The 25,291-nt window shown below is 39.6% G+C and overlaps 1 protein-coding gene and 1 long non-coding RNA gene across 10 annotated transcripts in view; one reads left to right on the forward strand and one right to left on the reverse strand.

Annotated features, from left to right (window-relative positions):
- PKIB (cAMP-dependent protein kinase inhibitor beta) overlaps positions 1-25,291 on the reverse strand; it is a 103,110-nt gene that overhangs the window by 59,208 nt on the left and 18,611 nt on the right. The gene's annotated exons all lie outside the window — the stretch shown is intronic.
- Positions 18,758-24,649, forward strand: LOC145521189 (uncharacterized). The gene is made up of 3 exons (XR_014065208.1): positions 18,758-18,975; positions 23,742-23,887; positions 23,991-24,649. It is a non-coding gene; the product is annotated as an uncharacterized LOC145521189 (long non-coding RNA).

A 25,291-nucleotide genomic window follows, 5' to 3' on the forward strand; every position in this document is an offset into this window, starting at 1 on the left:
GTCAAGGCTATGGTCTTCCCAGTGGTCAAGTATGTTTGTGAGAGCTGGACCATAAAGAAGGCTGAGCGCTGAAGAATTGATGTTTTTGAACTGTGATGCTAGAGAAGACTCTTGAGAGTTCCTTGGACAGCAAAAAGATCAAACCAGTCAATCTAAAGGGAAAATCAACCCTGAATATTCATTAAAAGGACTGATGCTGAAGCTGAAACTCCAGTATTTTGGTCATCTGAAGCAAACAGCTGCCTCACTGGAAAAGTCTGTGATGCTGGGAAAGACTGAGGACAGAAGCAGAAGAGGAAGTCAGAGGATGAGATGGCTGGATGGCATCACTGATTCAATGGACATGAACTTCAGCAAACTTTGGGAGATGGTGAGAGACAGAGAGGCCTGGCGTGCTACAGTCTGTGAAGACTGACCAACAACAACAAATGTAAAAACAGAACTTTTGCTCACAGAATGTTCTGAAGATTAAGTGAGACAATGTCTTAGTATAAATACCTTAATAAACAATAGTCATTATGATTAGGATGTTCTTTGCAACAAAGGAGAAAGTGCACTTTAGAAGGTTAATGAGTAGTACAAGATCACAAATCATTACTTTATTGGGGGCAAAGGAGTATAAACTCAGCTTCATCTAAAACCCAACTGTCAATTACCAACACAGAACCAAAACAGAGCTATGAAAATTTCAAACACACTTTGGTATTTTTTTCATTAATAAAATTGATTTATAGCCAACTTTTTTATCCCTTCCTCCTGACCTCCATTTCCTTTCAATACTAACTCTGTATGAATTCCTGTGTGGTTTTGTTCCCATTATTTCCTGGGCCAAAGGTTTCCCTCTTTAATCTACTTTGCCCTAATATTCTCAATCATGGCTATTTATTCTTCCTACCATCTAGGAAAAACACAAGTAGAAAGAAATGTATTCAGAGAAATCCTATTCTGAGGCATATATCTTTGTTAACTATTTAATAAGATACAGATTTAGATGCCTCTATCTAAATAAAACACTGATTGTTAGTTTTAGATTTTAGAATAGCATTAAGAAAAAATCTGAAACAGCATTTTGAGATAAATTCATTCTTAATAAGTCTTTGGAAGAGTTATTCTTGGAAACTATCTCTAAGAATTATCTCTGAAAAGCAAACCAGCCATGACTTCAAACTCAGTTCATCAATAAAGAGGCTTAGGCCAAAATGCTCATTTCTGGTTTTCCTATTTACCTTTACTAAGAGAGGCAGCCTAGCCTTGTTTCTCTTTGTCATTGTTGTTGTCGTCACCATTTTGAGGATTTTTTTTTTTAAATCCAGGTATATCGGAGAAGGCAATGGCACCTCACTCCAGTACTCTTGCCTGGACAATCCCATGGACGGAGGAGCCTGGTAGGCTGTAGTCCATGGGGTCTCAAAGAGTCGGACATGACTGAGCGACTTCACTTTCACTTTTCACTTTCATGCATTGGAGAAGGAAATGGCAACCCACTCCAGTGTTCTTGCCTGGAGAATCCCAGGGATGGGGGAGCCTGGTGGGCTGCCGTCTATGGGGTTGCACAGAGTCGGACACAACTGAAGCAACTTAGCTGTATATGGGTCAACTAAAAAAACCCATCGCTTTTCTAATTCATAATCTGTCTAGAACTGGAGAGCCATTTAGAGCAGGCCCCTGCATCAGGCTGTATAGACTGCACTTCATGACTGGAGCCCAACACTCACAGGTGAATTTTAAAACATTGACATCATTAAAGTACAAAAGTAGAATCAAGGAAAGTCTTAATACACTTTTCTACAAAGATGTATTTTTCCCTAGAATGTTGCTTAGTAAACATACTAAATTCTTTACATTAAATATATTTATTATTTAAAAGATGAATTAACTTATTTAAATATGCTTCACTTTAAGACATTACATTCAAGGCAAAAAGATTATGGACAGAACAGTAAAAGAGACAAAACTCAACAAAGATATATTTAATGTCAAAGTTATCTCCTTCCTTACCCTTCTCAGATTTGAGAATGACTACATGCCTCATATGGAGGCCAGTGACATTTACTACTAGCCGAATTGACTTCCTCTATCGGCCCCTTGTTCATGTCAGGATTTATCTGGCTCAGAGGAAGAAGGCAGCTCCAGTGGTGATTCACTAAAACCAATTCTCAGGAAAGCAGCTGCTGCTAAAAGCTGTGCTTCACACATCAATCATTTGCTGATTGTCACAGCAATGTTCAAGCACATTATCTGCTCGGCCTACTGACTTTGTGGTTGTTGATATTTGCACCGTATTACAGTGTTCCTGTTGTCATATCACGCTGCACTAGTTGAAATAACATCATCCTGTGGACCTTCAAAAATGAAAAAATCCACATCATCATGAAAATACAACCATCTCGTGAAGGAGCTGATGAAAAGAGCAGTCATTCTAAATGCTAAGTGACTAGTTTATTTTCAGTAGTACGATTCTACCCACCTCCGCATTTCTCTGAGGGACTGACCTCAGTCAGTCACAGTCCAGCAGTATCATAAGTACCAGATTTGGGGTTATGGCTTGAGTGGTGACCCCTCCTCCCCAAAGGAAATGTTGAAGTTCAAACCCCAGTATTTTAGACTGTGACCTTATTTGTAGATGTAACCAAGTTAAGATGAAGTCATAATGTTGTAGGGCAGACCCTTAATCCAACACAACCAGTGACCTTAGAAAAAGAAAGAAGGGAAAGGGAGGTGGCAAGACAGGAGTAAGTTAGGAGGCTAGGATTAACATAGACACACTTCTGTGTATAAAATGGGGCTTCCCTGGTGGCTCAGATGGTAAAGAATCTGCCTGGAATGTGGAAGGCCTGGGTTCAATCGTGGGTCAGGAAGATTCCCAGGAAAAGGGAATACTACCCACTCCAGGATTCTTGCCTGGTGAACTCCATGGACAATGGAGCCTGGTGGGTATAGTCCATGGGATCACAAAGGTCAGACACAACTAAGCAACTAACATGTATAAAACAGATAACCAAAAAGGACCTACTGTATAGCACTGAGAATTCTACTCAATACTCTGTAATTAATAACCTATATGGGAAAAGAATCTGAAAGACACACACACATATATATATCTGAATTGCTGTGCTATATACCTGAAACTTACACAACAGTGTAAACCAACTACACTTCAGTTAAAAAAAAAATTTAAAAGGGGGGAAAATGTGAAGACACAGAGACAAAGGAGGAATGTCATATGAAGACGGAGGCAGAGACTGGAGTAATATATCTACAAGCCAAGGAACACGTGGGTCTGCCAGAGGCTGAAGAGATCAGGAAAGATCCTCCCCTAGAGGCTCTGGAGGGAGCACAGCCCTGATAACACTGTGAAATAACAAATTACCAGTCTGTTGTATCATGTTCTGGCAGCCCTTTTAGGGCATCCATCTGGGGATAGTGAAAGAGTATCAGCAGCTCCTAGAGGGCATGGTATATAAAGTGTGTTGACTTAGGAAACAATAGTGACTTAAATGTTTTTTTCAAGCCACATTTACTCAGACTTTTCTCAAATTAAAGCATCCCTAAGTTCGTAGATAACTGAGCATAAACAACATCAGGATCAGACTAACAGATTAAAAAACATAAAATTTGCTTGAGATGAACCAAATATCCCATAACAGCTTACATGTCTAGTGCTTCCTGGTATCTCATGACCTGTTGGTATTAATAGATAGAAAGCTGTCACCTTATTTACTCATGCCTAGAAGTTCCAACACGTGCAAAAGAACGAACAGATGCATTAGAATCATTACAGAACCTGTTTCCATAAAGTTTGCAAATCAAAAGAAGTCCATAAGAAATGTTTATAATCAAAATAAGGAAAACAAGAAATATGCTTAAGAGATTGAGCCATTAAACTAAACCTTCATAATCTTGCTTATGCTTTTAGCTTCTTGTTCAGTTGTGTCCGACTCTGTGACTCCATGGACTGCAGTACACCAGGCCTTCCTGTCCTTCACTATCTCCTGGAGTTTGCCCAAATTCGTGTCCACTGAGTGGATGATGCTATCCAACCATCTCATCCTCTGTCCCACCCTTCTTCTCCAGCCCTCAATCTTTCCCAGCATCAGGGTCTTTTCCAATAAATCAGCTCTTTGCTTTAGGTTATTGGAGCTTCAGCTTAAGCATCAGTCCCAATGAACATGCAGGACTGATTTCCTTTAGGATGGACTGGTTTGATCTCCCTGCTGTCCAAGGGACTCTCAAGAATCTTCTTCAGTACCACAATTCAAAAGCATCAATTCTTCAGCACTCGGCTTTCCTTATGGTCCAACTCTCACATCCGTACATGACTACTGGAAAAACTACAGCTTTGACTATACAGATCTTTGTCGGCAAAGTGATGTCTCTGCTTTTTAATATGTTGTCTAGGTTTGTCATAGTTTTTCTTCCAAGAAGCAAGCGTCTTTTAATTTTATGGTTGCAGTCACCATCTGCAGTGATTTTGGAGCCCAAGAAAATAAAATCTATCACTGTTTCCACTTTTCCCCCATCTATTTTCCATGAAGTGATGGGACCAAATGCCAAAATCTTAGTTTTTATCTTGGAAGGTAGTAAAAAAGAGCAAACTAGACTCAGACACCCTTGAGTTATGCTACCTCCACTACTAACTAGTTCTGTGTCTGTAGGCAAGCTATATTCCATCTATAAACTTCAATTCAATCATTAGTAAATGAGACTAATAATGTTACCAACTTTATAAAGAAACCATTTGGTAATTATCAGCAACTGTTCTTATTACCAAGGGCTTCCCAGGTGAAGAGGTAAAGAATCCACCTGCCAATGCAGGAGGAGCAAGAGATGCAGGTTCAATCCCTGGGTTGGGAAGATCCCCTAGAGGAGGAAATGGCAACCCACTTCAGTACTCTTGCCTGGAAATTTCACGGACAGAGGAGCCTGGCAGGCTACGGTCCCTGGGGTCGCAAAGAGTTGGATACAACTGAGCACACACATTCTTATTACTAATCTCAGTCTTAGCTAAAGTTGCCACTTCACTCATGGAAGAGATATTCCTCCAGGCCTCTGCTTTCTGTTTTTAAACCAGAAAGAAACAAAGCCAGCTGCAAAACGGGTCAACTCTAAACAGTATCCATAATGCCATAGCCTCTCCTTCTACAACTGGACAGAAAGAGTAAATCCTTTGTAAATACTGTCGGTAAGAATCTGTCTAAAATATGTTAATCCCTTTCTCCTGTTTGGTAAATAGAAAATACCGGACATCAGTCAGTTCAGTCGCTCAGTCGTGTCCGACTCTTTGCAACACCATGAATTGCAGCACGCCAGGCCTCTCTGTCCATCACCAACTCCCGGAGTCTACCCAAACCCATGTCCATCAAGTCGGTGATGCCATCCAACCATCTCATCCTCTGTCGTCCCCTTCTCCTCCCGCCCCCAATCCTACCCAGCATTAGGGTCTTTTCCAATGAGTCAACCCTTCGCATGAGGTGCCCAAAGTATTGGAGTTTCAGCTTCAACATCAGACCTTCCAATGAATACCCAGGATTGATCTCTTTTAGGATGGATTGACTGGATCTCCTTGCAGTCCAAGGGACTCTCAAGAGTCTTCTCCAACACCACAGTTCAAAAGCATCAATTCTGTGGCGCTCAGCTTTCTTCACCATCCAACTCTCACATCCATACATGACCACTGGAAAAACCATAGCCTTGACTAGATGGACTTTTGTTGGCAAAGTAATGTCTCTGCTTTTAAATATGCTATCTAGGTTGGCCATAACCTTCCTTCCAAGGAGTAAGCGTCTTTTAATTTCATGGCTGCAGTCACCATCAGCAGTGATTCTGGAGCCCAAAAAAATAAAGTCTGATACTGTTTCCACTGTTTCCCCATCTATTTCCCATGGAGTGATGGGACCAGATGCCATGATCTTAGTTTTCTGAATGTTGAGCTTTAAGCCAACTTTTTCACTCTCTTCCTTCACCTTCATCAAGAGGCTCTTTAGTTCTTCTTCACTCTCTGCCATAAGGGTGGTGTCATCCGCATATCTGAGGTTATTGATATTTCTCCTGGCAATCTTGATTCCAGCTTGTGTTTCTTCCAGCCCAGCGTTTCTCATGATGTACTCTGCATATAAGTTAAATAAGCAGGGTGACAATATACAGCCTTGACGTACTCCTTTTCCTATTTGGAACCAGTCTGGACATGGTAGTATCTTTATACATCTTTCAGCCTCTTGCATTTTTTGATGGTCCTTATTCAGAGTATCAAATATTATTAGGATGATGTTTTTATATAGTACTTTAATGTAGCAAAATAGTTTCTTATAATTTACAAACCATGCTCATAATCCCCTTATGACATCCTTCTATTTTTTTGCTTAACTATGTTTTACTTCCATATGTGGAATTTCAGGTAGCTAAAAGGCCAGCCATCAAACCCTAAATCTCTTCTAGTCAAACTAAAATAAATGTCAAAAATACAGAAATTGATATTTTCAAAACCTCTTCCAAACTGTTAAATTTTTGAACCTAAGATAATTCAATGGGGGAATCGAATTTCTTTTTAACAAATGGTGCCGGGACAACAAGAATGAAGTTGGATCCATAGCTCATACCACACACGGATTAACTTAATGAAAGTCACTCAGTTGTGTCGACTCTGTGACCCCATTGACTGTCCATGGAATTCTCTAGACCAGAATACTGGAGTGGGTAGCCTTTCCCTTCTCCAGGGGATCTTCTCAACCCAGGGATCGAACCCAGGTCTCCTGCATTGCAGGCAGAATTTTTACCAGCTGAGCCACAAGGGAAGCCCTGGATTAACTTAAAATGGTCATAAATCTAAATGTAAGAGCTAAAACTATAAAATTTTTAAGAGGAAAAATAAGAGTAAGGCTTCATGACCTTGGTTCAGGCAACAGACACCAAACACACCAGTGACAAAATGAACACAACATTGCAAAGCAATTATCCTTCAATTAAAAAAAAAAAAATATATATATATATATATGAACATAAATTAGGGCTTTCCTGGTGGCTCAGTTGGTAAAGAATTTGCCTGCAATGCAGGAGACCCAGGTTATATTCCTGGATCTGGAAGATCCCCTGGAGAAGGAAATGGCAACCCAACTCCAGTATTCTTGCCTGGGAAATCTCATGGCAGGCTACAGTTCATGGGGTCCCAAGAGTCGGACACAACTTAGTGACTAAACCACCATCACCATATATAAATTAAACTTCACCAAAATTTAAAACTTTTGTGCATTAAAAGACACCATCAAAAAGTGACAAGGTTACCCACAGAAGTGAAGAAACTATTTGCCAATCATGTCTGATAAGTGACTTGTATCTAAAGTACATAGGAATTATTACAACTAAATCAATAAAAGATAACCCAATTTAGAAAATGGGCAACAGATATTAAAAGACATTTCTCCAAAAAAGGTATGCAAATGGCCAATAAGGACATGAAAAGATGCCTAACATCATTAGCTGCTAGAAGATGCAAATTAAAACCACATTGAAATACCACCTCACACCCACCAACATGGCTATAATAAAAAAGATGGACAATGACAAGTGTTGACAAGGATGTGGAGAAACCGAAAGCCTCCTTCAGAATATAAATATAAATACAGAATATAAAATGGTGCAGCTTCATTGGCAAAAAGGTTGGCAATCCTTCAAATTATTAAACAGAGTATGACCAGCTATTTTACTCATAGGTATATACCAATGAATAATGAAAGCACATATCTACACAAAAACTTTCACAGGAATAACATTTTAACACTGCTTCATAACAATGTCCTTCATAATAGCCAAAAAGAGGGAACAAAGTGAATGTTCATCAGCTGATGAGTGTGTTATCATAGTGTAGTGTATCCTTACAACACAGTATTATTTGGCAGTAAAAAGGAAAGGAGTACTGATAGATGCTACAACGTGATGAACTTGGTAACATTACACTGAGCGAAAGAAAACACATGTATGGTTCTATTTATATAAAATATCCAATACATACAAATTTATAGAGACTAAGTAGATTTGTGGTTTTCAAGAGCTGGGGGGTGGTTTGGGGGGACTGCGGAGTCACAGCTAATGGTTTGAGGGTTTCTCTTGCAGTGATGGAAATGACCTAAAGGTGACCATGGTGATGTGAATGAATATACTAGAAACCATTGTAATGTATTCCTTAAATGGAAGATTTTTATGGTATGTGAATTATATGTCAATAAAGATTTTTTAAAGTAAATTTACTGCAAAACGTTCTCAGAGGTTGTTAAGTGTGAATATGTGAAAAAGGACTAATATACAATGTGCCAACCGTGATTATCAATGAGTCATCTACTCATAACACCACTTTGAAAAACACACTGATAACAGATCCCAACTTGAGCTTGTTTTCTCTTTTCTAAACAGAGAATGTAGGATTAGGAGACCACTTTGTTGCATTTTCCATATTTTGTATATGTTCTATCTTTTGATCATTCTTCTAAAATAGTTAAGAGATGTCTAAGTATGAATATCCAATCTGCAAATATTAATGTTTCATATATAATGAGTAGTAATAATATTGAATGCCAGAATATGTCAATCACTGAGATTTTCCCTTTTATTTATAACTCAGTTCCAGATCTCTTTTCTTGAAGAAGTCATGAATTTTCACATGAAAGCATGTTCTCTTTGGTCACTTACTAACTAACATATACAATCATCCTTAGGACTATAAAACAGCATGGGGTTGAGTTGCCTCATCTTATTTTGATCAAGAATATCTGCCTAATGGAAGAGGAACTTTCTAGTGTAAGTAACCATGTGCTTTTTAATTCCCAGATGTTCAGGCCTTTTATGCTTTCCAGTGATTACCACTGTAAACATAAAGCAAGCTCTCTTGGCCATGAAGTCTAAGCAAGGAGGATGCAAGAAGGATGCTATAGTTTAGTTTCTAAGAGAACAGCAGAATACAGAGCTACAGAATGCTATAATTGGCAGGCGCCTTGGAGAAGAATATATTTAACTCATTAACCTCAGTCCTAATTTCAGAACTGAGGTCCTATACACTGAGGCCCTGAATGAGTTGTCTGGATGGAGAACAGAGAAAGAATTAGGACCCAGGTCTTCTGAATCTTCCCGTGTTCTTTTACGTCATATTGACTCTCAATGCATAATGCAACATGGGCTTCTTCGCACTTGACTATGCTGTCAACAACAATGAACACGCATACAAGTATGATAAACCCACCGTGTTTATCATGGGCTTTCTTATGCATGTCAGAATCCTCTAAGTTCTGCTGTGTTCAGAAAACCCCCGAAAACGAGTCTGTGCTCAGCTTTCTCATTCATCCAGAAATGTGTCTGACATTTCCAACTCGTTTGTAAAGGCAAACTAAAGAAGATAATTAATTTTCATGCTCGTTCAGGACATTTTAACATCATGCAGCTCAGGATAAGTGTTTTCACTTTTTATTTTCTTTCGTGCAGATCTTTCTATTGTTGACTGTCATTCTGTGTCTCTTTATATAAAACGCTCGCATGTCTTACTTTTTTTCTTTGTGTCCTCTAAAGATAGCATGAGCACAAGTCTCTCAGCTAATAGATTTTCAAATTACTTCTCTTGCATTTACAAATTTCCCCTTGCTACTTCATTAAATCAATGTTATTCACATAGACAACTTTACACTTAAAAAGTTTGAGACTGAGAGTTTATCAAATGAGACTTTTTAAAATTCTAGGTAAGAATGTCTCCTTTCAAACAGTGAGATTCATGCCATGAGTTTTAAGGGTGTCAAAATAATATATTCTCCCTTATGAAGCTAAAACTTATTCAGTGATTGTGTGAAAATTAAATAAGTTCAGTATATATAAATAAATCACATAACAGCAAAATGGTCTTGCATAATGATTTTACACTTAGTTTGACTTATTGATATAGTCATCATTCACAATGTTTTTAAAAGCATAATTAAATTTTGCATGATCTCTGAAGAAAAAGCATGGTAAGGGTTGAATATCCCTGAGGCCAACAATTTTTGAAAATATGTACTAACTCTCTAGAAAATTTTACATTCATTCAAGTACATTTTATGTATGTATATAATGCCTCATTAATTTTGTTATGTAAATTAAGAGAAAATAAAATTCCAATAAGAAGTAGAGATCTTCAAACTTGATAAGCAAACAAATTATTTTAAAGTATTTAGAAGCATCCATTTTCACATAAATTACATGAAAATAAAAAACACCTTTATTTCCTTAAAAAGTCCATATGATTTCTATTTGGTAAAGTTAGTTTTTGTTCCTTATGAAAAAAATTGCTTTTATTAAAAATACTAAGTAATTCAAGCCTACTGTTTAATATTATAAAATATCAGTTCCATTAGGCTATAATTCTGCTGTATTTCATACTATATCCCCAGTGTCTAGAAGAAAGCCTGACCAATAGTCAAATAGTAAGTCAGTGTTTAATAAAAATTTGTCAAATGAATGCTACATAAATGAACAGCTGTCACTGTTAATATAAAATCTAACATTACCAAAGGATTCAAATGTGCCAGGAACTACACTAAACTCTATTTTGTTGGTTTTCATTCTCAAACAGTCTTATTCGAGAGGAACCACTGTCATCTCCATTTTATAGATAAGACTAAGTTCAGAAAGGCTAAGTAAATACCCAAGGTTAAGGCTGCAAATTTAGAAAGTTTAAGGATTTAAAACCCAGTTCTCCCTCACTGCAGAGCCTTGCGCTTAAATCCCCATTCTATAATAAGAACAATAATACTAGCAGTGATATAAAATAATGCTGAGCCATTCCTGTGTACCACACATGGTTTTAAGCCTTCGCATATGTTAAAATCCATTTAATCTTTACAACAGTCTTATAAATAAGACACTACTATCCCCAGTTCACACATAAGCACACAGAATGAGTTATTCTGGTTCCCCCTAAATTATTTCCAATTATTATGCTTGTTTTTATCATGGCCCTTTTTGAGTAATAAACCAAAGGAAAAAAGGTATAGTTATGGTCTTCCCCTAGAAATTTGTCTCAAGTCCTGCTTTTGGTGGGACCCTGACTAAGGCATAAACACATAATAAAAATATATTCTTCTGAGAAACTGAAATGTGCTAGGCAACTAATCCATATTATTATCAGATTCCTCCTAACATTCTCAAGACAGATATGATTATCCTCATTTCATTGATGAGAAAACTGAGGCTGCGAGAGATTGCCCAAGCCACAAGCTATCTATTGCCCAAACACACTACCCAATGACTACTGGTACTTCTCATTGTCTGGAGATAAAGATTTTCCTGGAGCTTTGGCAAACTGGAACTAACCCGTCCTTAAAAACTCTGCCAAAGCAGCCTCTTCTCTACATGCCTTACCACTGTGACTTCAACGATACATCAAAGAAATAAAGACAGAAGGGGCACATATCACTGGAAAGTGAAAGTGCAAGTCACTCAGTCATGCCCAACTCTTTGCAACCCCATGGACTATACATTCCATGGAATTCTCCAGGCCAGAATATTGGAGTGGGTAGCTGTTCCCTTCTCCAGGGGATCTTCCCAACCCAGGGATCGAACCCAGGTCTCCCACACTGCAGGCAGATTCTTTCCCTGCTGAGCCACGAGGGAAGCCCGTATCACTGGGCTTCTTCTCAATACAGAATCCAGAATACTTCCTAAGTAACAAATCCATTAATGGTTACCAGAATTTATTTTCACTCCTCCTTCCCACTGAATACAAACTCACTTGCCTTCAGTAGCATTAGTGCCTACAGCTTTGCATTTTTCATGTTGTATCACACGTAAAGTTAATCAAATTCTCTTAAAGGAACACCTCATTATTTCTCACAACTTTTCTGAGAAAATAATACTGTCTTTGTTTTGTGAAGAAGTACAGAGGCAAAGGCACAATTAAATTGAATCTGAGAATTTCCCTATTGGAGAGACCATGTTTCCTCCAGACGCTTTGTCATCAGTGACCCTGGTTCAGATTTAAGGTAAGAAGATGCAGCAGCCAGTGACAGTCCTGAGTCAGGCCTACCTTTGCCAAGAACACAAAGCTCTCCCCTGGCATTAATTTAGAAAGAGCTCTGCACAGAAAGGGTCCTTAGGAGAACTAAGGAAAAGTCAAGCTTGAATTTCAACCTGGTTAAAATTCCATAGTGATGTGCACATTACACCATAACAAGAGCAATAATTGCTAGCTTGAAAAAAGGAAAAATGAGTGTATAAATGAACGAAGGAAATTAGTGGAAAGCTAAAAAATAGGCAATTGGTTTTACTGTTCTTCAAAGGATAGTATTTAAGTCATAATCTTAAATCAGTCAGCCACTGAGCCAATACATTTCCTACTCCAATTCAGAGTAATGCATAGCCAAAACTTTCATATATCATTACTTCTCTGAATGTTAATTCAAATCTGACTCATCACTTAGTAAGAACTATTCGATTATCATAATTATATATAACTAACCCAGTGCCCATATGTGCAAGCGTTATCAAAGCATAATATAAATGACTTCACCCAAACCACTTCTGCAAATATGTTATATTTAGTATTTCCTACTCATTACTCCAGAAATGGACAAAACTAATCTATTCCAAAAATAATTTAGACCTGAAAAAGATTAAAAGTACATAATATTCCTAATTACTCCTAATAAACGAACGAAGGTTCTAGGTGGGTTTTTTCTTGAAATTTGAAAGAAATCTTAGTAATTTAATTTTAACATATATTTTAATCAACATAATGTAAAGAACTTAATTCAGAGATTCAAGACAATGAAAGAGATTTAGAATTTACATGTTTCTTTAAGGTGAGCAAACACACCACTGCATATCTGATATGTGACAAAGCTCTTGCCTTTAGTTATGTCCCTTAATTGCTCTAGCAAGAGCTGCATGGTTCATGGTGAAGCTGGACTGAGTGAACTTTTAATGACTGTATGAGTAACTGAGATGTGGCTGAAAGCCAGTGTTTAAATTGAATTACTTTCTAATCTTTCAAAGCTAAGAAACACACAGCTGAAAAAAGAGCACAATAAATATCAATATAGTTTGCTGGAAACATCAGTGCAAGGAAGGTCCCAGAAGCTCTTCATTAATAAAGATGAAAAAGGAAGCAGATGCAGAGACACCAAAACCAGAGACAATCCAAATACCTCTGTAATTATGCTCTCATCAAATCCCCTCATTACCAATTCTACATACATCCTCAAAACTAAACCTAAATTAACCCCTAAACATCATCTTAACATCAATCATTGGTATCAATAAAAAGTAATTACGGGAACTAACATAAATCATGACAGTAAAGATAAATAGCTGCTTTTTGGATGTAAATAATCACCAATATTTACTGCAAGCTGACTGCATAACCATTCTTAAGAAAACATGGAACTTTCTGAGCATTTTGGTGATGGTCATGAGAGATGCAAATAAATAGCTAACAGCAGCAATTTTTAATAGTTTGATCTGTTAATCCCAAACTCCCTATCCATTCGCCCCCGCCCCCCCCAACTTGACAACCACAAGTCTGTTCTCCAAGGTGGTGAGTCTGTTTCTGCTTCATAGATAAGTTCATCTGTGTCATATTTTAGATCCCATATATAAGTGATATCATATGGTATTTGTCTCTTTCTGACTCAAGTTCTGAATAAAGGGTAAAGCCAAGAGCAATTAATTGAAAGTCTTTTGATGGTCATTCATTTAATGGCTATGTACTGAGCAACTAGAAGCTAGTGGAGGGTAACGTGGTACACAGGAAAGACAAGATGTTAAAAACAAAGGAGACTATAGAACATATGGGTAATCAAACCCTTTAACTTACAGTTTTGATGAGGGTTCTGAAGGGGGAAAATAGGTTGTTAGAGAATAATTAGAACTCAAGGACGATCTAAATTAGATGGAGAGATAGCCTCTCTATGGAGGTGAACCAGATGGAGCAGTACGTGGCAAACATACCAAGTGTGCCGTGGAGCGAACATGAGGATCACTGGTGACCTTGTCTTCATGGATACAATGATTTACTTTTACTTCCATGCCAGTTCTGTCTCTATACCCTCAGTACCACACCTACAAGTTAGGGATGCCCTTGCCTCCCACCCCCTCGACTCCCCAGAGTCCCAATCCCTCCTTCAACCTCTTTGCCCCTTCACCCCTCCCAGCTGGGTTTCTCTCTGGCTGGATGTGTAAATGCATAACTCATGGTCCTGCTGCACTATGATGTCAGGGTCAGAGGAAGGAGAACCAGCCAGGTGACACACACAGAAACACATCTCAGCACTGATAAATCAGTTTGGCTGAAAAAATTTTTTGTGATGCTACAGAAGTAGGTCTACAAACACTGGGCAATATTTATTTTTCTCAAATTTAAGTATACTATATTTAAAATCTATTTAAGTAAACACATTTTTAATTTATTTCCCTATAAACTGATTCTTTCCAATTATTTATGCTTAAAGTCTTAGCCTACCTAAAATAAAAATGAGATTTATGTTATTGTTACTATTCTTTAAGAGTGTTTAAAGTTTGATGATATCCTATCTATTACACTGCTGCTGCTGCTGCTGCTAAGTCGCTTCAGTCGTGTCCGACTCTGTGCGACCCCATAGACAGCAGCCCACCAGGCTCCCCCGTCGCTGGGATTCTCCAGGCAAGTAACACTAGAGTGGATTGCCGTTTCCTTCTCCAATGCATGAAAGTGAAAAGTGAGAGTGAAGTCGCTCAGTCGTGTCTGACTCTTAGCAACCCCATGGACTGCAGGCTACCAGGCTCCTCCGTCCATGGGATTTTCCAGGCAAGAAAGTACTGGAGTGGGTTGCCATTGCCTTCTCCAGTCTATTACACTAGATATTACATTAGATGATACCCTATCACAATAATATTACAACACAATATTCTCATGTAAAATATTTATAATTAAAAAGGTGAACTGACCCGAGCCATATTTTTCTTATACATAATACAAATAAATCCAAAGCATTAAGAAGATATCAAAATTATTCTTCCCAATACTAATATCATGAGAGGGTTTGATATTAAAAAGAAATAAATGGATAGTGTAATGTATTTCAAAGGATTGAGTAAGTCAACACACAGAAAAAAATGCAACAACTGAGGACAGAGAAGAAGGTTGACATCTGACTTTAGAGTCTGAGGACAGAATATCAAAATGTGAGTTATATCCTTAAAATCTACAATCATTCAATGCCAGTTGGTATTCATGGTTCTCCTTAGCCTTGGTTCAAAACGTGGAACACAGATTTTTAATAAATGCCTATTAATACAAAGAACATTCTAGAGGTGAATGGTAACTAGCATGGGTTTGTCCTTAGAATGTAAATTATGAAGCCACAGCTGAAGTACTGGAGGAAATAGATGGAATGACAGCTCTCATCTCCATCCTAAGCATTACTTTTGTACATATTTTTATGTTCATGAAGTCACAGGAAGGGGAGACAGCAAGGAAAATACATCGTTAAGTGCCTACCCTGTACCACACACTTTTCATGCGCATGATCTTATTTCAACATAATGCTCTGAATCATCTGTATTGTATGAGGAAACCAAGGTTTAGAAAATGTTACTAACTTCTTAAGGTAGTAAGAATCCAAACCCTGGTCTAACTGACTCCAAAGCTCAACTTCTTTACATTACACCACACCACTGAAGTAGAACATCAGGATGAGAGCTTGGGAAAGGCTGGAAGAGGAGACAGAAGGCATTTGCTTGGCCTCAAGCACTAAGACTATCTGATCTAAAATCAGAGGTGATGCTTTGCTTATGATCAATGAAGACAGGGGAGAGGGAGGGAGTTACTAAGCATTGTCAGGAAGACACTCCCACCCCAATTCATTTTTCCTTCCTTCAAATAATCCTTTCAAGTTGTATTAAATAGAATGTGGGGAGTTTAACACAAAGGAAAAAGTACATGTTCTGGAATCAGATTCCTCCTCCTCCATTCTCCCCACCACTCCTGGCTTGAATATAAAGCACCGGATAAATTCTCTCAGAGGAAAAAAAGTGAACATCTTAGTCACTCAGTCATGTCCGACTCTTTGTGACCCCGTGGACTGTAGCCTGCCAGGCTCCTCTGTCTATGGAATTCTCCAGGCAAGAATACTGAGTGGGTTGCCATTTCTTTCTCCAGGGGATCGTCCCAATCCAGGGGTCAAACCTGGGTCTCCTGCATTGCAGGCAAGACTCCTTACTGTCTGAGCCACCAGGGAAGCCCGAACTGCCCTAGAGGTTTCTCACAAAAATCTCTCTCACGGTCACAGCCTGCACCTGAAATCTTGTCAAAGTAATTAATATCCTGCCCCTTGGCCACTAGAGCATATGTCAGAGAAGATGGCCCAATACACACCATTGTTCCAAGTAAACAAGTCACACCAGCTTTGCTGGAACAATCAATCCAGGAAGCCCTGTCACTGTTTTCTGAGTAACAACAAAACATTCACTCAGGAATTCACTCCTTTCCCTCAGCAGAGATAGCATTTTAGTTACATGTTAACCTAACATTTTTTAAAAAGTATATTTTAAACAACATATTAAGAATGCTGCTGCTGCTGCTGCTAAGTCACATCAGTCGTGTCCGACTCTGTGCGATCCCATAGACGGCAGCCCACCAGGCTCCCCCGTCCCTGGGATTCTCCAGGCAAGAATACTGGAGTGGGTTGCCATTTCCTCCTCCAGTGCATGAAAGGGAAAAGTGAAAGTGAAGTCGCTCAGTCGTGTCCGACTCTTAGTGACCCCATGGGCTGCAGCCTACCAGGCTCCTACGTCCATGGGGTTTCCCAGGCAAGTAGCTTTCTGGAATTCTCAAATTCTAGAACTCTTAGCTAAACAAAACTAAATTCCAAACCTGTTAGAAAAATCAGTCCCTCCATAGGCAACAATAAATGAACACAATAGAAAAGACTACTGGTCAGGTCCCAAAGATCAAGGCTTATTCACTCTGTTATGGATGTTTTAACAGTGTGTTAATTCAAAGACAATAAGAGCCACAGACCACAAATAAAATGATTTTCTGGAGGGTGAGAAAATCTATTGAGAAAAAGCCACTACAGCTCTTTTTGCAAAAAAATATATAATAATAATAATAATCACATCATGCTACTAAAGAGCATATTGTAGCTACAATACTTCATTCTATTTTGGAGGATAAACAAATAACTAAAGAACAATCTACTATCTAGAACTTTTTCAAGATACGAAGTTCTAGAGCCTGTGCTTGGGTAATTAGCCATCATCTTTACCTACACATTTTTTACATCTGCCTGTATGTATGATGACTATGAGTCATCAAGAATAAAATTGGACTGGGATTTTCCTGGTGGTCTAGTGGTTAAGATTCTGAACTCCCTGTGTAGGGGAATCAGGTTCAATCCCTAGCCAGGGAACTAGATCCTGCATCTGCAACTAAAGATCCTGCATGCTGCAACTAAAACCTGGTACAGCAACCCCCTCAAAAAAGAATAAAACTCGACTATTGGAATGGTCAGTTTTATGGGCCTGCTTGGTTAAAGTCCCCAGTTATTCAAGTAATCACTAATCTAGGTGGTATTGTAGAGGAACATCTATAATCAATTGATTTAAGTAAAGGAGATTATCCTCAATTAATCTGGATGGGTCTGACCCAATCAGTGGAAAGGACAGAACAGTGGTTTTCCTGGGAAGAAGAAATTCTACCTGTAGATTACAACTTCAGTTCCTGCCAGTTTCCAGCCCGCCAACCTGACTTTTAGACTTGCCTAGCCAGCTTCCAAAATCACATAAACTATAATCACATAAACTCTCACTTGGTTAGTTGCTCCCAACTATGCTGTAGAAAAGGGGGAGAAAAGGATGTACTTAAGGCTTAAAATTTGCATGTACATCTGCCCAGAAGGAACCCCTTATCTCCTGTAGCTGTAAGGTGGAGATTTCAAGCCCAGAATCTCAAGCTATAAATTGCTGAATTATAGCACAAATTGAATTCCCAACCTTGCAGAACATCTTTATTAAAGTGAGGGCACTGATTGGCAAGGAATAGAATCCTGAAAATTGAAATAGATACATCTGGGAAATCCCAATGAAGCAGAAGATTTCAGACCCCTAAATTCTACTGACTCATTCTCCCACAGAAGCCACCCTCCAGTCTGTGTGAAGTTAACCCCTGCTTCAATTGATGACCCTGTAATAGTCTCTCCTAAGGCATCTGCTTTGCAAGACACTGCTAATTCTCCTCAGGACTTATCCCTGCCACCTCTCTTTGTTTCTAGATTTACGACTAGACTCAAAGGGGGCCTCAAAGGGTGAGGTACACAGTGTGATCACTATGGAAGTGTGCTACACACCAAAAGAAATGCATGGTTTTTCCAACTTATTCCCCACAGAGAACCCTGCGGAACACGTGCATGAAAGAATGGATATTAAGGGTGTTGGATAATTGCGGAAGGAATACAAAGTTGAGTAAGAATGAATTTGTTGATACAGGCTCACTAAACAGATATTCTGGAATCAATGTTTTAGTTCAAGGGGCTAGAAAGGGGTCTAGCATTTTGTTTGGTTGGTTGAAATATGGGCCAACATTACATGAAGTCAAAAGACCAGAACTGAATGCCTTGGTATACTGTAGAATAAATGTCAAATAGCTTTATCAGGTAAAACCTGCTTACCTACCCCTGGAGGTCAAAGGACACACCTTTAACTATGACTGTAAGAAATACATTTGTGAGAGGAGCGCCAGCATCCTTGAAAAACTCTGAGGTCACTCTTTTCTACAGGTCAGAAATTACAGTGGGAATTGTTGTCACTGAACTGGGATCCCTAAATACAATGGGGAAAACTGGGTGCCAGGGCCAAGTGGCAGCACTGAATCACCAAAGACAGATGTGACTGCTATAACAACAGAGCCAAAGCAGTAATCAGAACAGTCCTGCAGAGAGACATGACAGTGTTGGCTGGTTGATCATGGTGTCCCCAGAAAATAAACAGATGGTAAGCTAATAAATTCCACTTGATCTGTGTAAGGATAAAATTTCTAGGACTAACAAACAAAGGTCTATCATGAATCATCGAAACAGTTACAACCTCTCCATCAGTTTTCAGTTCCTAGGGGTTCTTGAATCCATTGAGTGAAGGGGAGACTAACTCCCCTTGAGAACCAAACAATCACATTGTTGATCCTTCTCCCAGCCTTCTTTTATGAGCACCAGCAGCAGGCAGAGATGCTGCTTGGAGATCTGGCAGGCCCTGACAGGTGACTCATAATGCAAATCCTGAGGCTTTTGGAACAAAGCCCTATCTTCCTCTGCATGTATCTACTCTCTTTTTGAGAAACAGATTTTGGCTTGCTACTCGGTCTTTGTAGAAAATGAATGTTTAATCCAGCAAGTTACCTGAGATCAGAGCTGCCCTTCAGGAACTGCATGAATTGGTTTCTGTCTGATCCACCAAGCCGTAAAGCTGGCAGTGCATAGCAGCATGTCGATACCAACTGGAAGAGGTACATATGAGACTGGGCTCAAGCAGGCCCTGAAGACATGAGTAAATTACACAGAGAAGTGGTCCAAATGTCTATGGCCCATACTCCTGCTACATCATCTATGCTTTACTGGTCTGTATCTATTGCCTCATGGGGAGTTCCCTAAAACTTGTTGACTGAGGAATAGAAAACCTGGGCTTGGTTTACAAGTGGTTCATATGACACATGGGCACCAAAAGTGACCAGCTGTGACCACAGCTCCTTTCTAATACATTTCTGAAGAACCATGGTGAAGGGAAGTCTTCCTAGAGAACAGAACTTTGGACAGTGCTGCTAGATGTTCATATTGTTTAGAAGGAGAAATGGCCAGAGGTATAAAACTATACTGGTTCATAGGCTGTGGCCAACAGTTTGACTGAACGGTCAGCAATTTGGAAAGAAAATGATCAGAAAACTGGTAGAAGGAAATTTGGGGAAGAGGTGTATCGACAGACCCCTCTGAATGGGCAAAGATGTGTCCCATGTGAATGTTCACCAAAGTGTGACCTCAGCAGACAAGGATTTTAATAATTAAACAGCCAAGATGACCTATTATTCCGTGGATCTGTGTCTCTTTTCCCAGCCACTACTGTCACTGCCCAAAGGGTTCATGAACAGTGACCATTAGGGCAGAGGGAAAAATTATACACAGGCTCAGCAACATGGAACTGAACTCACCAAGAGGACCCTAGCTATAGCCACTGCTGAGTGCCTAAGCTTTCAGTAGCAAATATAACACTGAGTTCCCAGCATGGCATCATTCCCTGGGATGCTCAGCCAGCTATCTGGTGGCAGGTTTATTATACTGGACTTCTTCCATCATGGATGAGGGGGTGCTTTCTTCCTACTGCAACAGACACTCTGGATATAGAGCTGCTTTGCCTGCAAACAATACTTCTGCCAAAACTACCACGTGTGGATGTACAGAATGCCTTATCCATCGTCATGGTATTCTACACAGCATTTTTGTTTCTGATCACACTTCACAGCAAATGAAGTCTGGCAATGCTCATTCGCCGGTATTACAATTTTATCCATCATCCTGAAGCAGAAAGCATGACAGAACAGTGGAATGGCCTTTGAAGACTCAGTTACGGTGCTAGCAAGGTGGCAGTAGGTGCCAAGGCTCCAGGAAGAGGTTATAAATACTATAAATCAGCATCTACTTGTGTGATACTGTCTCCCCTAGCCAGGATTCATGGGTCTAAGAATCAAGGGGTAGAAATGAGAGGGATTCCACTCAGTACTATCCCTAGTAATCTGCTAGCAAAATCTTGCTTCCCACCCCTGTAATCTGTTCTTTTGCTGGTCGAGAGGTCTTAGGTCCAAAGAGAAGAGTTCTTTCACCTGGAGACACAGCAATGATTCCACTGAACAAACTGCCAGGAGTCACCTTGGGCTCCTCAGGTCTCTGAAAGTGAAAGAAAGTGAAGTAGCATAGTTGTGTCCGACTCTTTGCAACCCCATGGACTGTAGCCTACCAGGCTCCTCAGTCCATGGAATTTTCCAGGCAAGAGTACTGGAGTGGGTTGCCATTCCCTTCTCCAGGGGATCTTCCCGACCCAGGGATCGAAACTGGGTCTCCTGCATTGCAGGCAGACACTTTACCGTCTGAGCCACCAGGGCCTTCCCAACCCGCATTGTGGGTGGATTCTTTACTCGCTGAGCCACAAGGGAAGCCCAACAATACTGGAGTGGGTAGCCTATCCCTTCTCCAGGGGATCTTCCCGACCCAGGAATTGAACCAGGGTCTCCTGCATTGCAGGAAGATTCTTTACCAATTGAGCTATTCCCGAAGCCCTCTAAATCAACAGGCAAAGAAGGGAGTTTCTATATTGGCTGGAGTGATTGATCCTGATTATTAAGGGGCAGTTGGGCTTGCTACACAATGCAGTAAGAAAGAGTATGTCTGTAATACAGGAGATCCCTCAGGGCATCTCTTGTTACTATTAAGTTCTGTGATTAAGGTCAAAGAAAACCACAATTAAATTCACAAGCCAATGAAAAAAACAAAAAACAATAATCAGTGGCTCAGACTCTTTAGGAATGCAGGTTTGGGTCACCCCTCCAGGCAAAGAACCATAAGGGGCTGAGGTACCTGCTTGAAGGCAAAGGAAATAATGGAATATATGGATTGGGGAGTGGAAGAAAGGAGTTATACATACCAGCCATGACCATGTGACCAGTTTCAGAAATAAGGACTGTTAAGTTACTCATCTTCTTCGTTTTTCTGTTATTTATGTTTGTCTGTGTGTCTCAAATATTTGTTGCTTTCTTCCTTCTCAAGTGCTTGTCTTCTGATATAAGATATATTAATAATAGATAACTTTATATCACGGTATTTAAGTTATGGTCTATAAGAAGAGTGAACCCCCAGGGACCTTGCCCCTCTCCTGGGGAAAGGGTTAGCACACTTTCAGTTATACACAGTATAGCTTTAATCATGTTGGGCGTAAGTATGACTCTGTTATTGTCATTTATTTTGATATGAAGTATTATTATGGAAATGTGTCTGGATGTCAAGTTGACAAGGAGTGGACTGTGCTGATCAGTTTAGGCTGTGGTCCCCAGTTACTCAATCAAACACTGAATGAGGCATTGCTGGGAGGGAATTTTGTAGATGTGATTAACATCTACAATCAATCGATTTAAGTAAAGGAGATTCTTCTCAAGAATCTGGGTAAGCCTGATCCAGTCATTGGTTGGTGTTGGTTGATTTAGTCACTAAGTCTTGTCAGACTCTTGTGACCCCAGGGACTGTAGCCTGCCAGGCTCCTCTGCCCATGGGATTCTCCAGGCAAGAATACTGGAGTGGGTTGCCATTTCCTTCTCCAGGGGATCTTCACAACCCAGGGATCGAACCTGAATCTCCTGCATTGCAGGCAGATTCTTTGAGCTGTAAGGAAAGTCTGATCCAATCACTGGAGAGATCTCAAGAACAGAACTATTTTCCCTGAGAAAGAAGCAACACCACTTGTGGCATTAGCTTCTGCCCTAGAGTTTCCAGCCTGCCCTTCCTGCATTAAGATTCCAGGCACCCTCCACAAATATTTAAGCCAATCTCTTGCAATAAGTCATACTGGTTCTGTTTATCTGGAGGAACTCTAATACAATTATGTTCAAATTATGAAGCACATAAGTGAGACATATTAAAATGATTTCCACTTAAAAAAATTCCATTAAAAAAGGGAACCTTTGTTATCCATTGTGATTCTCAAGGGTGTACCAGAAATATAGTGTTTCTATGAATATGGTAGAAACTAAGATATGTAACTGCTGCTGCTAAGTCGCTTCAGTCGTGTCCGACTCTGTGCGACCCCATAGACGGCAGCCCACCAGGCTCCACCGTCTGTGAGATTCTCCAGGCAAGAACACTGGAGTGGGTTGCTGTTTCCTTCTCCAATGCATAAAAGTGAAAAGTGAAAGTGAAGTTGCTCAGTCATGTCTGACTCTTCGCAACCCCTTGGACTGCAGCCTACCAGGCTCCTCCGTCCATGGGATTTTCCAGGCAAGAGGACTGGAGTGGGTTGCCATTACCTTCTCCGAAGATATGTAACTAAAACCCTGTTATAAGTAACTTCCCCCAAAGACACAGAGAAAGTCAGAATTTTAAGCTAGATTTCTTAACAACCAAGTTTATCCTGACCTTAATTATATAAATTAACTCTTATTTGATAAATGAATGCTTAGTTTCTCTAGACAATATTCAGTATCACAAAGATAGTTATGAGAATCACAGATTTTCTTCAGTTGAAAACACTACTTGGAGAAACAGTGATGACGCTTTGGAATTTCATAATAACCAAGTAAATACTTCTTTAAAGTGGACATCAGCCTAAGATTTAACTGAAAATATAGGGAACAGGAATGCTTGGGTCCTGTTTTATCTGAGGATTTTTTCCTTTAATCACAAATATGTCAGTAGGCATAAAATCTAGATCAAAAGCAGAAAGCTGTTAAAAAGCTAAGACAGGGGTCAAGAATCAAAATTAAATTTTCTCCCTGATTCCTTGAGGTGGAGGTGTCAGTTTGCTGCAGAGCATTCCCAAGTAACATAAGTAGGTCTGAAATGACTCCCAGGGAAAGGGCCAGGTAACACTCCATGTCATCATAAGGAAATTAATTTCAGCAGCTTCCATGCCATTTCCTCCTCCATTTCAAGCAAAGCTCAGCCAGAAACAGGCACTTAGTTGCTAATCCTCTCATTTTATACTCTTTTCTCTGACAACTTCCTCCTTAGGATAAATCCAAGAAGAGTAGGAAATAACTACACCTCTAAATTGTATGCTGCACTTAAGCTCCGTGTGAGCAGTTTCAACTGCATGGAATTCATTCTGATTTGAAAGTTACTGCAAGCCTTGTAAAAGAAAGAAAGAATGAAAAAAGGTAAGGCCAATTACATCAAAGGTGACTTTCTAATTTATTAGCAATAAAGTAAAGCACATTTGAGTAATTAACACCTTTGTGTTTTTCATTTTTCGAAAAACAGTCACATTAATCTATGCTAAGGACAATCAAAGGCAGCATCTAAAAAGACTGGCCCCATTCCCTACTCCAGCAACCCTCCAGGCCACACAACCCTCAAAACTGAGGGTGTCACAAGGTCCCTTTGACCTGTGGCCCCACAGAAACGTCTCTGCTTTAATGCCCTGGCTGGTACCCTCCTACCTCCAGATGGGCCTCAGCACTAGTCTAGCCAGTTTTCCCAGGGCCTGGATTTCATTCTCCAGCCCCAGGTCCAACCCTGGGGCCATCCTGTGATCAGACCTCTCTGTTTATCTGCCTGGATATCTCCTGCTTCCAGACTCTGTGTCACCACAGTCCGCCCACCTGCTGGGACACCATCTGCCGCATCTTGCTGGTCAACTTGGACTCCGGCCCCCTGCCTGTCAGGATAGCCTCCTGTTGTTCTCATCATTCTCTCCAGAAGATAAAGCCACTTAGCATGGCTGGACTTTCTCCCATGGGCTAGAACGAGTTCCCATTTCGTGCCTCTTTCACCATTGAGGCATGTCCTGTCTTCAAAAACAAGCTAATCTGTCCTTCTACCACCACTCTTATTCTGACATTACATTGCTCTAAGAACTACAAAATATTTCAACTTTAACAAGTTTCAAGCGTAATTAAAAGCGACTGAGAACTGCTTAACAGAGTTATGGGTATGTGATAAGTTTAAAAAGATAGAAGTCATGTACAAACCTGTACCAAGAAAACCTGATCAACAGTGGAATTTTTTCACTGACACTACAGAAGTGAAAAGAAATAATCCAATTCAGTTTTTCAAACAGATTGTCATCCAATAGCACATTGAAAAAATGGAAATTAAAAAATTAAATAAATTAACCTTTCAGAAGGTACACAAAATGTCTACATAATACCAACACAAGTTCCAAACCCAGTTATAGAGATTGTCTCAGTCAATACAGTTATGAAATACATAGATATTTTAGCTATATTTAAAAAATTAGTTTTTCACATGCCCCTTAATTTAAAACAAACAAAAAGATCACTGTTGTTAGACCGCATAACCACTGCTACTTTGCTTAGAAACAATATTTTCACCAGCATCAGCTTAATGAGGTATACTGAAAAGAAACGCAAGAAACAGAAACTTAATATAACCTTCAAACTAGAAACACTCTTGCAGAAATCAAACCCAATGAAGTCCAATCACAGTAAAGTTTTATGAAACAATCAGTCATATAGACACTATCTTAAAGTGAAAGTTGCTCAGTCGTGTCCAACTCTTTGCAACCTCATGAACTATACAGTCCATGGAATTCTACAGGC

The sequence above is a fragment of the Giraffa tippelskirchi genome, chromosome 9, assembly GCF_054371585.1.
Source record: "Giraffa tippelskirchi isolate mGirTip1 chromosome 9, T2T-mGirTip1v1.2.pri, whole genome shotgun sequence".
Classification (NCBI taxonomy): Eukaryota; Metazoa; Chordata; class Mammalia; order Artiodactyla; family Giraffidae; genus Giraffa; species Giraffa tippelskirchi.